Genomic DNA, 10,342 nt, shown 5'->3' with positions numbered 1-10,342 from the left:
ACGGCCAATTTTGGCCTCGCGGCGCCCCCTCCCCGCGGATCTGTTTGTTCGGGTCGGATTCGACCCGAATCAACAGATCCGAGCCGGCAACGCCCGGGTCGGATCAGATGACTCGGGTCGGTTCCCACCGACCCGGATTAACAGTTCCGACCCGGGTCAACGACCGGGTCGGATCCGTTGACCCGGGTCGGTTCCGACCCGATCCGAATTGACCGATCCGACCCGGGTCAACGACCGGGTCGGATCCGTTGACCCGGGTCGGTTCCGACCCGATCCGGATTGACCGATCCGACCCGGGTCAACGCCCGGGTCGGATCCGTTGACCCGGGTCGGTTCCGACCCGGATCCGCCCGACCCGGTTAATATTATATTATTATTTTATTTTATTTTATTTTTAAAAAAAAATTTTAAAAAAAAAAAATTTAAAAATTTTTTTAAAAAAAATTATTTTTTTTTTAAATTTTCTTTTGTATTATTATTATTATTTTTTTTTATTTTTTCGAAAAAAAAAATTTTAAAAAAAAAAATTTTAAAAATTTGATTGATATATTCTAAATGTTTAATCTGATGTGATATTATTATGCATATTTTTGTCTTGTTTAAATTAGACAAACTTGAGATTGCGCGGTAATATTTTGCATGTTATGTTTATTATCGCTGTATTGTTATGCATGTTTTTAATACAATTGCATGAGCGTTGTGTTTTTGAATGTCATCTGACTTAGTTAAGGTTAGAACCTTAGGCTGCATGAATTGTTGTGTTCCTGACTGCTGATCGTTCCTGATTATGCACTCGCTTGATCACCTCACATGTTAGGAGAAAGGTCCTAAAATCAATCCAAATTGCCTGACAAATGTTTTCAGAAATGAACAGGGTAAAATGGTACCGAAAGGGCATTAGTTATCCAACTAGTGTAACCAAGTCCCCGAACTCATTTAATCTCTGGTTCGTAGGAATAGGGTGATTATCCCATCACCCTATTTGGGTTTCTAATCGACCTACCCCAAATCGATTAGTGGCGACTCCTTGATATAAACCACTTGCATGTTAAAAACTTAAACCCTAAGTCGCGATATGGTATGGGCTTGGGAGAGCCCGAGTTAAGTCCCGAACCTAGACTTAGCACGTACCAGGCGAGCCCCCCCCTTTTTTGCATGTTGTTTAAAAAAAGGGCTCGGGAGTTCGGTCGCGACACATGGCATGAAACTTTTGACCACCAATCTTCTTGCTTTGACAATCAAATTGGTAATGCCCATACTTTTTACGATTAAAACACTGACTATGAGACTTATCTTTTCGTTGTCCAGAATGCTTCTCTTGCCACTTTTTATCTTTCCTTTGATTAGAAAGTTTCTTTTTTTCGTCGGGCAACACTAACTGGCTTTGTAGAGCTTCCTCTACCGTCTTGGATTTTTCCTTGAGTCGCTGCTCGTGCATTTGTAGAGAGCCCATCAACTTATCAACGGTCAAAATAGAGAGATCCCGAGACTCTTTAATGGAAGTCACAATATATTCGAACTGCAAAGTTAGCGTCCAAAGAATCTTCTCAACAATCTGTTGGTCACCAATAGTCTCACCATTGGCCTTCATTTGATCGACAAGAGCCAATGTCCGTGTGAAATAGTCGGAAATGGACTCCGACTTTTCCATTTGAAGGAGCTCGAATTGTCGACGAAGAGTCTGAAGCTGAACCTTCTGGACATTCTCAACGCCTTTGTATATTTTGATGAGACAGTCCCAAGCTTCTTTTGCCGTCTTTGAATTCGCCACTTTTTCAAAGATTGACGAATCTATTGCTTGAAAGATGTAAAAGAGAGCCTTACGATCTTTCTTGCGATTTTCTTTTATCGTCCTCTGCTCCTCCGTTGTCAAATCTGTCGGCGTTTCTGGCTCCACGAATCCTTCTTCCACAATCTCGGTCAGCTCTTGAAACCCGAATAGCACCTCCATCTGGATCTTCCAATGCTCAAAATTCTTCCCATCAAACCTTTGGAGTTGAGGTTGGATCGTCCCGGCACCATTCACAGAGGTCATATGACATGAGATTTTCTAAATCGAATTCACAAAACTCAGCCAAAACTGGCTCTGATACCAAATGTTGGAATAATAAAATTTGAAATTGATATTCTAATATGTCTTGAAGGATTACATAATATTTATAGACCCTTTAGATAACTAAAACAATTAAAAACTATCTTGAAAACAAGCAACTATAAGTAAATATTAATTTCCTCGATAACAATTTTCAAGACTTTAAGTCTCTATATAATAATTGTAAAAATTCAATTCACGAGATGAGCTTGGATTACGAAAAGTCTTTTTTATTTCCAACAACAATAACGCCACCTTCTCCTTTTGATTGGCCATATAAGAAGGTACGTACTTCACCACAGGTCCTCAGAGGACAGTAAAATAATGTCTTCCCTTTTGCTGTTTTTACAAGGTAACAATAATGTGGCGTATCATTTGCAGGTAAAAAAACAAAGGCGCGTTTCACATGGAGATGTGACATTTGATCGAGCGCGAAAAAGTTGAATAATTTTACTAATAATTTCAACCCTCCACTACGGGTCCTTAGAGGACAATAATGCCACCTTCTCCTTTTGATTGGGCACGAAAAGTTGAGTATAACCACGATGTTTATCAATCAAAATAACCACAAGATTTAGAGCCGGAGATTTAGTCCGTTCTCCTCGCAACGACTTGAATAAATCCATGTAATAAGTATAGTGTTTATCGGTAATCAAGGGAACCTTTCCAAGGAGGAGGAACCTATCACAAAGGTGTTAGAAACACGATCCTTTGGAGCAATGACGAAGACGGCATGTAGAATTCATACAATCTGGACCTTTTGACTTAGATGCAATACCATGTTGAACTTGCAAAAATGTCGCGACAGAGCCATAAGGATTGTTAAGACTCCGTTTGGTTTAGTATTTGAAATGAGCATTGTGACTCTAAAGTCCCTTGGCCAAATGCAAATAACCTTTGATAACTTTTTTTTTTATCATTTTGGGGAGATGCAATTGCATTCCAATCACTCCAAAGGATTTTAGGCAGATGCAAGGTCGGAGGTCAATTGGGAAATTGCATTTTCGCTGATTCTCGTTTTAATGAAAATTTCAAAAACTTCCCATTTTATCCTCGTTTACCAAGGATACTTCCAATTTTACCCCCTTTAAAACAAAACCTGAAAAGACGCTTCTCTCTTTTGCTTTCTTTGAGATGCCGCTCCTCTCTCTTTCCCTGGTTCGGCGATTGCGCTCCTCTCTTGTCCTCGACGCTGCATTCCTTGCGCTCCTATCGCCGTCGAGCTCTCTTCCCTCACGGCCACCCTCGATCTCTCTTTCCTCATGCCGTGTTACCTCACGCCCGCCATCGCGCTCACCTCTCTTCCAAGGTAAGATTTCTCTGTTCCTGTTGAGAATGAAGGGTTTTTTTTTAGAAATTTGTGTTGGTAATTGCATATCTGGTCTACTTGGTATGCTGGTTCGTCTTGATTTTGTGTTTTGCTTGTTCGTCTTGATTTTTTTGGGGCAATTTGTGCTTTGCTGGTTTGATTTGTGCAATTGTTTGGAGGTGTTGGTTTGATTTGTGCTTTGTAGGTTTGATTTTTTGGGGCAATTTGTGCTTTGCTGGTTTGATTTGTGCAATTGTTTGGAGGTGTTGGTTTGATTTGTGCTTTGTAGGTTTGATTTTTTTGGGCAATTTGTCTGGGGATTTAATTTGATAGTTTCACGATTTGTTTTTGGTTTGATTTGTGCTTTGCTGGTTTAATTTTTTTTTTTTGGACAACGTCCTGTTGAGCATGATGGTTTGCTGGTTCCTCACGATCGGTGTGAACAACCACGGTTCAACTGAAATGGGTCCACAAAAGAAGCAAGACTGTTACATAAAGCAGCCTTAGTAAAGTGTACGCACATAAATGAAAAACAAGCAATACTAATGCAGTGAAAAGTTGAGCCTTGGCTTGTAACCCAATTTGCAGCAAGTACGCTAAATATTAATCAATACGAGATAGATACATCTTAAATCTTCTCTTGGGAACATGATATGGAAAGTGAAAACAGAAATTGGAGACGTCACAGTTTTGCGTGTGCACTTCACGAAAATGGGAGATATATAGAGAAAAGAGAGAAAGGTAGCACATAGCATACAAAGCTGTGACTTGATTTCGACTGGTTTCTGGGTTGTTCTTAATGCTCGTAGTGAAGTTGTTGCTTCCTTATTCTTATGTTTTTTAATTTAGGGCTCTGGCAAGATGACATTCGATTGTGTTCGGTCACTTAGCTGCACTTTCGGAGGCTGTGGAAGTAGTGGGGATGATGTTGAGGTGAATTTGGATGAGTTTTTCTTAACTTTCGGCTTCAATGGCTATGGTGGTTCTTGTTATCATTTGGGCTTTCATGTTTATGTAGCAATCACTTTTAGTTTGTTGGTTCGTGCTCTGCCAAGTTAATGTAGGCTTGTTGTTCTGTTTTGATTAGTTTGCTGGTTTTATCTCTTTTTGTTTTGTGCCTCTCAAATTTATTCATGTTCATATTACTAGAAGATGGCAAGGTCATCAAAGGATGTTGAGGCCACATAACTTGATATGGTGGCATTGAATACCCGACTCATTTCACGATTTCAGGGAACTAAAGATAATCAGGGAAGCGGGTGAATTTCTACAATGGACTGATCATTCATCAAGTAGATGCCAAGGTATTCTTGACAAGACATCAAAATGGGGAAGAATTGACACACAAGGAGGCATCCCGTTGATGCCAAGGTATTCTCAACAAGATTCTGTTCTTCATTGGGGACTTGGAAGTGGCTTCCACGGATGCAAAACGTCATCGGGTGCTAGAATAGCATCTATGTTCATATATGTTTATAACATTATCCTGTATGTTGTATGTAAGCCTTAATATAGAATCCTTTTTGTCGCGATCTCCCCAAACCGGTCTCGTCACCTAGGAAGTTTGGCTAATGAATTGCTAAGTCTAAACCTAGGACTTAATTAGGGCTCTCCTAAGCTCATACCAACTCGCGATTTAAGGTTTAAGTTATTAGCATGCAAATCAATTTCATTTAGGAGTCGCCACTAATCAGTTTTTGGCGGATCGATTAGACACCCAAGTAAAACATGGGAGAATTGCTTTACTTTTACGAACCAAAGAGTCCATGGGTACAGGGACTTGATTGCACTATTGACTAACTAGTGCCCTTTCGATATGTAATTTTGCTCAATCACCACCTAACGTGTCGATGCAATAGTCTTACCAATTGTGAGTTCTAAAGTACTACTCCTAACCAGGCTAAGAGTAGGAATAATCAATACATGGAAAGTGTGAAATCAAGTAGTAATCAAAATTGAAATGCACAAACAACGGCCTAACATGTCTCTAATCGACTACATGCAAAGTCGAATTATACACGCAATTAAAACGTGCGAAACAAGTAACATGCAATTAAGCATGGCATTAATCACACAAAAGGGCAAGAAGGGGCAATTCCAAAGCCCAAATACTATTCTTTTAATTTTTAATTTTTAATTAAAAATATTTTTTAATATTAAAAATAATATTATAATATTATAATAATATAAAAAAGGGACCCTGCGCCTGGGTCCACCGTGAGGTGGGCTCCACGAAGGCCCAATTCAGAATACCCTAAAACCCAAATAAAACAATTAAATAAAAAATACTCAAGCCCAGCCCACTAGGAATAAAAGCCTAAATAACACTTCAACCCAATTTGGCCCACCCACGAAATGGCTCGAAACCTAAAAGACCCATTCTAGTCCTAAAGTTCTAAAAAGCCCAAAGCCAACAAACCCTAATAAACTTAAGACTGGCACAAACACCAAAAGTCTACCCGGCCGCGACTCGTGCGCTCAAACCGGCCGTGAGCCGCCGACCCGACTCGCCCAGAAAACTTAGCCCGACTCAGCCGCAGCCTACCTGGCTCGCGCAAGCCTACTAACCACGACCCGAGCGCCAACCATAGCCCCGACTCACCTCACGTTCTCGCCCGAGCCTCAACGCCTGGGGCTTCTCTTCTACGTGGTCGTGCCCTTGCCCAATCGCCACTCGGCCACCGCCAATCTCTGCTCCCCACGTCGCCGACCAAACTCCAGCCACCATCATCGGTTCACCCACACGCCGCATCCAAGCACCCAACGGAGTGAGACGACCGCTGGAATGGACCACATCCAAGCAAGTAGACGCAAATAGCAACACGGAGGGGAAAAAACAAGTCACAAAGACCAAGGGGTTGACAAACATCCGCATTAGCGGCAAGAAAAATTTCATTCAGACATTTCATCGAAAGGGTTGAACACATTAGAAAAAGAGGGATTTTTTTGGCTTAATCAGGGCTCAAAATGGACCGAGATTCTCGACACACGACGCACGGGAGCAGGGAACAAGTGCGAAGACGTCACAGGCCGGAGCTCGCACGAGCCGGACAGCCGTGAGCTCCGGCCAGTGAGCCGAGAACAGGGCATGAAAACAAAAACAAGGGATGGAGGGGTGGTCGTTTGCGGCACTCCCTACCCTGCTCAGAGGCGGCACATGAGGGCGAACACTATAGATCGAACTATGTCCGGCCACCTCGCACGCCTCCGAGCCGGGATCCTCGGGAAACCGACCCCCAAATCAAATCGGAATACGGCAAAAACTCCAAAATGAAACTTAGTGTGGCTTGGTGCGAAAAAGGGGGTGTTGGCAAGTCGTCGGACTCAATGCGGACACGACAACTGTTGGAAGGTCTCCCCCTCCAGCCTCTTGGTCTCTCGGTTCTCTCTCTCACGCTCTCGGTCTCTCTCGGGATCTCTCGCTCTCTCCTCCAGATCTTCCCTCTCGGCCTCTCAAACTCTTGGCCTCCCCTCGAATCTCTCCTTCACTCTAGCTCTTAAGGGCCACGGCAGTTGGCGGTGGATCCGGTGGAGAGAGCGAGAGATCCCGAGAGAGACCGAGAGCATGAGAGAGAGAGAACCGAGAGACCGAGAAGCCCAAGGGGGAGACCTTCCGGCGGCTACCATGTCTGCATCGAGTCTGCCGACTCACCAACACCCCTTTTTTCGCATCGAGTCTGCTGACCCTCTTTTTCTAATGTGTTCAACCCGTTTGATGAAATGTCCGAATGAAATTTTTCTTGCCGCATATGCGGATGTTTGTCGACCCCTTGGTTTTTGCGATGTGTTTTTTCCCCTCCGTGTTGCTATCTGCATTTGCTTGCTTGGATGTGGTCCGTTCCGGCGGTCATCTCGCTCCGTTGGGTGCTTGGACGCGGCGTATGGGTGAACCGATGATGGTGGCTGGAGCTTGGTCGGCGACGTGGGAAGCAGAGATCGGCGGTGGCCGAATGGCGACTGGGCGAGGGCACGGCCGCGTAGAAGAGAAGCCATGGGCGATGAAGCTTGGGCGAGAACGTGAGGCGAGTCAGGGCTGCACTCGGGTCAGGCGCGTGGGTCATGACCAGTAGGCTTGCGCGAGCCGGGTAGGCGGCGGCTAAGTCTAGCTAAGTTTTTTGGGCAAGTCGGGTCGGCGGCTCACGGCCAAGTCGAGCGCACAGGTCGCAGCGGGTAGACTTTTGGTGTTTGGATCAGTCTTAAGTTTATTAGGGTTTGTTGGCTTTGGGCTTTTAGAACTTTAGGACTAGAATGGGTCTTTTAGGTTTCGGGCCATTTCGTGGGTGGGCCAAATTGGGTTGAAGTGTTATTTAGGTTTTTATTCCTAGTGGGCTGGGCTTGGATGTTTTTTATTTAATTATTTTATTTGGGTTTTAGGGTATTCAGATTGGGCCTTCTCAGAGCCCACCTCGCGGTGGACCTGGGCTGGTGCGCCTGGGTCGGATGTGAAGATCCGACCATGGTCCATTTTTATATTATTATAATATTATATTTATTATTTTATTATTAAAAATAATTTTAATTAAAAAAATTAAAAAATAGCATTTGGGCTTTGGAATTGCCCCTTCTTGCCCTTTTGTGTGATTAATGACATGCTTAATTGCATGTTGCTTGTTTCGCACGTTTTAATTGTGTGTATAATTCGACTTTGCATGTGATCGATTAGAGATATGTTAGGTCATTGTTTGTGCATTTCAATTTTGATTACTACTTGATTGTGCACATTGCATGTATCGATTATTCCTTCCTTTAGCCTGGTTAGGAGTAGAACTTTATGACTCACAATTGGTAAGATTACTGCATCGACACGTTAGGTGGTGATTGAGCAAGATTAGGCATCGATAGGGCACTAATTGATCAATTAGTGTAATCAAGTCCTCGTACCCACGGAATCTTTGGTTTGTAGAAGTGAAGCAATTCTCTCATGCTTTACTTGGTTGTCTAATTGACCTGCCGAAAACTGATTAGTGGCGACTCCTAAAAGATATTGATTTTCATGCTAATAACTTAAACCTTAAGTTGCGAGTTGGTATGGGCTTGGGAGAGCTCGAATTAAGTCCTAGGTTTAGACTTAGCAATCCATTAGCCAAATCTCCTAGGTGACGAGACCGGTTTGGGGAGGTCGCGACACTCTTACTTTGATTTATAAGTGGGGAGGGCGTCTTGTGTAGTGTATCCATTGGCTGATGCAAAAGGGCCTATGCAGATATGTGTTTACCTTGCAGTTCATTTCAAACTCACGAAATTTATCAATTCTAGCTACTTAGAACAATGATTCTTTCATGAACTTAAACCTTTTTCCGACCTTGTGTCCATCAATTGGACCCTCCTGATTTACAAGCTACTTGGGCAGTCAACCACAAAAAAGTGATAAAAAGTAATTAAGGATGAATAATGTTGTGATTCGAGGACTATAGTGAAAATGAACTTCGTAGCAAAAAATTGTACAATTCAGACTTGATGATGTATCTTATGTATCATATATAAGTATAATGTATTTCTTTCCTCGGGACATACGTGATTATTGTTTTTTTTTCAATTTTAAACAAATTAAAGGTAAAAAACTTAAATTGGCACAATAAAGGACTTTCCAAATATGTGATTACCAAACAGCATTTTTCCCAAAGTTGCATCCCAAGGCAATTTTCAATTACAGTTTTTCAAACAATATTTGTATTTCCGAGGCCTTTGCATTTCTTTAAGGACATTTCTTCATAGCTGAATCAAACGGGGCCATACTTCACCACAAGCCCTTAGACGACAGGACAGTAATGTCTTCCCTTTTGCTGTTTTTCCGAAGTAACAACAATGTGGCGAATCATTTGAAGGTAAAACAATGGCGCGTTTTACATGGCAATGTGACATTTGATCGAACGCGAAAAAGTCAAGTAATTGTACTAATAATTTTAACCCTCCACTACGGGTCCTTAGAGGACAAAAATGCCACCTTTTCCTTTTGATTGGACACCAAAAAGTTGAGTATAACCACGAGGTTTATCAATCAAAATAACCACGAGATTCAGAGCCGGAGATTTAGTCCGTTCTCCTCGCAACGACTTGAATAAATCCATGTAATAAGTATAGTGTTTATTGGTAATCAAGGGAACCTTTCCAAGGAGGAGGAACCCGTCACGAAGGTGTTAGCAACACGATTTTTTGGAGCAATGATGAAGACGGCAAAAATGTCGAGACAGAGCCACAAGGATTATTAAGCACGTTCTCTGAGGAATACAAAGTAAACGCGGACCATCAGCTTCCAGGAGCGTGTTGCAGACCAGGCCACCATGCTTGTCTGCTGATAAAAGTCGATATCCTTAAGAGTGACACTCTCTTTCGGAAGTCAGCTCTGGATATAACTTCATTTCGGTTCTTTTAGAAAGCCTTTTGGTCCCTGTATAAGGTTGGCCATCTACTTCATTCCCCTTTGTTCTCAAAGATCACTTGCAATTTTCCCACATTGCTAAATTTTCTTCTTATATTGATATTCCATTGGAATATTTATTTTTGTCTTAAAAAAAGATTCGTTCTTTACTCATCCCAGGAACCCAAAATAGGACAGCATTCATACTTGAGGCTATACTGTTTTAGTTGTGCTATATTGAAAAAAGATTATCCTCAATATCTCCCATTTTGTCTTGGGTGTCATGCTGTATTATTTTCAGTTGTAGTTCATTGTTGATCTGGCCTTCTGTTCTTTTATCAATTAGATCAAGAGAGATCTTGATCACAGCCGTAACTCATTTTATTGGAATTCCTCTGTAAAAGTATGCATGTTGATGATTCAATACTAGAATTTTTAAGTCTTGCACTTGTTTTCACATGTATTCTTGTGTGAGACAGTCCTGTCAAGATGCTTCAGCCTTGACCTAGCAAACAAGAGGTGCTCCAACTCACTAAAATTAGAACATTGCTTAGGAATTTCCAAATTTTTCACATCACCAGCA

General features: G+C 42.2%; 1 long non-coding RNA gene across 1 annotated transcript; it reads left to right on the top strand.

The window, feature by feature from the left end:
• The first annotated feature begins 3,171 nt into the window (after positions 1-3,171).
• On the top strand, positions 3,172-5,029 carry LOC130138265 (uncharacterized). Its single transcript, XR_008816662.1, has 2 exons — positions 3,172-3,401; positions 4,551-5,029. It is a non-coding gene; the product is annotated as an uncharacterized LOC130138265 (long non-coding RNA).
• The last annotated feature ends 5,313 nt before the right edge of the window (positions 5,030-10,342 follow it).

Source organism: Syzygium oleosum, unplaced genomic scaffold (assembly GCF_021117445.2).
Source record: "Syzygium oleosum isolate NSW1041296 unplaced genomic scaffold, Sole_v2.1 Sole_v2.05, whole genome shotgun sequence".
Lineage (NCBI taxonomy): Eukaryota > Viridiplantae > Streptophyta > Magnoliopsida > Myrtales > Myrtaceae > Syzygium > Syzygium oleosum.
Note: the sequence above shows the minus strand (reverse complement) of the source record. Positions and strands in the feature narration are given on the sequence as shown.